General features: G+C 45.8%; 1 protein-coding gene across 1 annotated transcript in view; it reads left to right on the plus strand.

Moving 5' to 3' along the window:
- The first annotated feature begins 1,552 nt into the window (after window positions 1-1,552).
- Window positions 1,553-3,641, plus strand: part of LOC110500522 (G-protein coupled receptor 22) — a 17,999-nt gene continuing 15,910 nt past the window's right edge. The window contains exon 1 of the mRNA XM_036960062.1: window positions 1,553-2,262. The gene's annotated coding sequence lies outside the window, so the exon portion shown is untranslated. The remainder of the gene's footprint in view (window positions 2,263-3,641) is intronic.

The following is a 3,641-nucleotide window of genomic DNA, read 5'->3' on the forward strand; positions in this document are numbered from 1 at the left end:
GGGGTGTATGCTTAGTCCCCTACAGTACTCCCTGTTCACCCACGACTGTCTAGCCTCTCACGACTCATCAAGTTTGCTGACGACACAACGGTGGTAGGAATGATCACCGATGACGAATAGGCAGCCTATAGGGAGGAGGTCAGTGTGGTGCCTCCTCCCACTATTTTTTAAATAATTTTTGTCACATACATAGGATAGGTGCAGTAAAATGTGTCAGTTTTACAGGGCCAGCCATAGTGGTACAGTGTATCAGGAATAAACAAGGGTTAAGTGCCTTCATCAAGGGCACATTGACAGATTTTTTTTCATCTTGTCGACTCGTGTATTCAAATCAGCAAATTTTCGTTTACCGGCCAAACTCCCTAAGCGCTAGGCTACCTGCCACCCTTAAAAACAACCACTCCCTCAACGTCAGCAAGACAAAGAAGCTGATTGTGGACTACAGGGAACGGAGGGCCGAGTAAGCTCACATCCACATCAATGGAGCTGTAGTGGAGTGGGTCGAGAGCTTCAAGTTCCTCGTGTCCACATTACTAAGGAATTAACATGGTACACACCCATGCCTACTGTTTACTATCTACGTACTGTATCTACCTCAATTACCTTGTACACCTGCACATCGACTTGTATATAGGTTGTATATAAGTTCTCTTTACTCATTGTGTATATATTATTACTTGTATTCTTACGTATTTTACTCTTCTATTATTTATTTATTTTCATTCTATCTGCATTGTTAATTACTGTTAGTCCACACCTGCTGTTTGCAAAGCATGTGACAAATACAATTAGATTTAGATTTGTAGACACCTAACGGTACAAACTGCCTTTTTAATAGACTACCCCATCCCAGAGCATGTCAGGGCCGCTCTGAAAGGAGGAAGGACGGGACCAGAACAAAAGGAAGTGGCTCCCCCTCCGGGCAGGAAAGGGTTAAGCCTATTATAGAAGACCGATCAGGGGAGGGGGAACACTGCAATGCTCTGCAGTGGATAGAGAGGGGGGGGGGGGGGAGAAGGAGAGAGAGATAGAGAGAGAGAGGGGAGCAGAGAGAGAGAGGAGCAGAGAGAGAGAGGAGCAGAGAGAGATGGGAGCAGAGAGAGATAGGAGCAGAGAGAGAGAGAGAGACAGCGAGAGAGAGAGAGAGAGAGAGAGAGAGAGAGAGAGAGAGAGAGGGGAGCAGAGAGAGAGGAGCAGAGAGAGAGAGAGAGAGAGAGAGAGAGGGGAGCAGAGATAGAGAGAGAGATAGAGAGGGGGGGAGAAGGAGAGAGAGATAGAGAGAGAGAGAGAGAGCGAGAGAGAGGGGGGACCAGTGCAGAGAGAAAGGAGCAGAGAGAGAGAGAGAGAGAGACCGACAGAGAGAGAGAGTGTAGCAGAGACAGCGAGAGAGAGAGAGAGAGAGAGAGAGACAGACAGACAGACAGACAGACAGACAGACAGACAGACAGACAGACAGACAGACAGACAGACAGACAGAGAGAGAGAGTGTAGCAGAGACAGAGAGAGAGAGTGTAGCAGAGACAGAGAGAGAGAGTGTAGCAGAGACAGAGAGAGAGAGTGCAGCAGAGACAGAGAGAGAGAGAGCGAGAGAGAGAGGGAGAGAGAGAGAGAGAGAGAGATACTAGGAGCACGTCTGTTTTTATTTCACTCCACACAGTGAGGCTGGAGAGAGCTCATGCCACAGAGTTGATGAGGTGGATAGCTGCTTGTTCACACCACACCGTGTGTGCAGAGACAAAGAGAGGATGAAGACAAGAGAGAGCACGGGAAAATAAAAGAGCAGGATTTTTTTCTGTGGTTATTTTTTTTCTCTGTTGTCAAGAGAGACAGACAGACACGGGACGAGAGGAAAAGCAGAAAACCCTTACTGCATGGGACACCGACCTCGTTCTAATCCTGGGTTTACTTCTGCCTGGAAGTGAGGAGAAGTAATTGGTTGGAATCTAAGAGCTCAGGTGCTTTGGAGCTTGTAGGATTTCTATTGTACTGGACCAAGACAACAGTACAGGATCAAGACAACAGTACTGGATCAAGACAACAGTACTGGATCAAGACAACAGTACTGGACCAAGACAACAGTACTGGACCAAGACAACAGTACAGGATCAAGACAACAGTACTGGATCAAGACAACAGTACTGGATCAAGACAACAGTACTGGACCAAGACAACAGTACTGGACCAAGACAACAGTATTGGATCAAGACGGGACAGTACGGGCAGTGGACCAGCTCATCATCGTCTGTGTGTTTACTCAGCCTGGTGAGTAACCTTATGTTTCCGTTTTGATGGGACAGGGCACTAGTCAACGGTTCCATCTAAGGTGTGTTGCAGGAAAGTGTTTTTGATAGCTTGGGTAATTCGATACCAAATACCTCTCTAACACTAAGAAAATATTGGCAACTAGCAGGTGTTTTAATTGTGAATTACCTACACACATTATTGAATTACACACATAAATAAGAGTGTCCCACAGTAAGAGTCTCCCACAGCAAGAGTCTCCCTCTGTAAGAGTCTCCCTCTGTAAGAGTCTCCCACAGTAAGAGTCTCCCACTGTAAGAGTCTCCCACAGTAAGAGTCTCCCTCTGTAAGAGTCTCCCTCTGTAAGAGTGTCCCACAGCAAGAGTCTCCCTCTGTAAGAGTCTCCCACTGTAAGTCTCCCACAGTAAGAGTCTCCGACAGTAAGAGTCTCCCACTGTAAGAGTCTCCCACAGTAAGAATCTCCCACAGTAAGAGTCTCCCACTGTAAGAGTCTCCCACAGTAAGAGTCTCCCACAGTAAGAGTCTCCCACAGAAAGAGTCTCCCACAGTAAGTCTCCCACAGTAACAGTCTCCCACAGAAAGAGTCTCCATCTGTAAGAGTTTCCCACTGTAAGAGTCTCCCACAGAAAGTCTCCCACTGTAAGAGTCTCCCACATTAAGAGTCTTCCACAGTAAGAGTCTCCCACTGTAAGAGTCTCCCACAGTAAGAGTCTCCCACTGTAAGAGTCTCCCACAGTAAGAGTCTCCCACTGTAAGAGTCTCCCACAGTAAGAGTCTCCCACAGTAAGAGTCTCCCACAGTAAGAGTCTCCCAAAGAAAGAATCTCCCACAGTAAGAGTCTCCCAAAGAAAGAATCTCCCACAGAAAGAGTCACCCGTTTCTAAAATGTTTTTAGCATGTAGTTGACAGTTTATTCACTCTCAAACGCTCTACAATTTCTAAAAGATCCAATATGTTTTTGAATTTCTATGTGGGGTTTTTTGGAAGTGTGTTTGCATACTGCACTGTGTTTGCATACTGCACTGTGTTTGCATACTGCACTGTGTTTGCCCGTTGGTAGTCCTACTGCTCTTTCAATATTGACACAAGACAGTATTTCAAATGTTGGACACCATCAAAACACTGCAGGATCAATACACTACACTGCAGGATCAATACACTACAGTGCAGGATCAATACACTACACTGCAGGATCAATACACTACAGTGCAGGATCAATACACTACACTGCAGGATCAATACACTACACTGCAGGATCAATACACTACACTGCAGGATCAATACACTACACTTCTATCTTTACTGAAGCAGTTATCTATAATGTTTTACTTGTCTAATATCTACTAATAGTCGTGACCGAAAATATTGGCACCCTTTCT

This window comes from Oncorhynchus mykiss, chromosome 2 (genome assembly GCF_013265735.2).
Source record: "Oncorhynchus mykiss isolate Arlee chromosome 2, USDA_OmykA_1.1, whole genome shotgun sequence".
In the NCBI taxonomy this organism is placed as follows: Eukaryota; Metazoa; Chordata; class Actinopteri; order Salmoniformes; family Salmonidae; genus Oncorhynchus; species Oncorhynchus mykiss.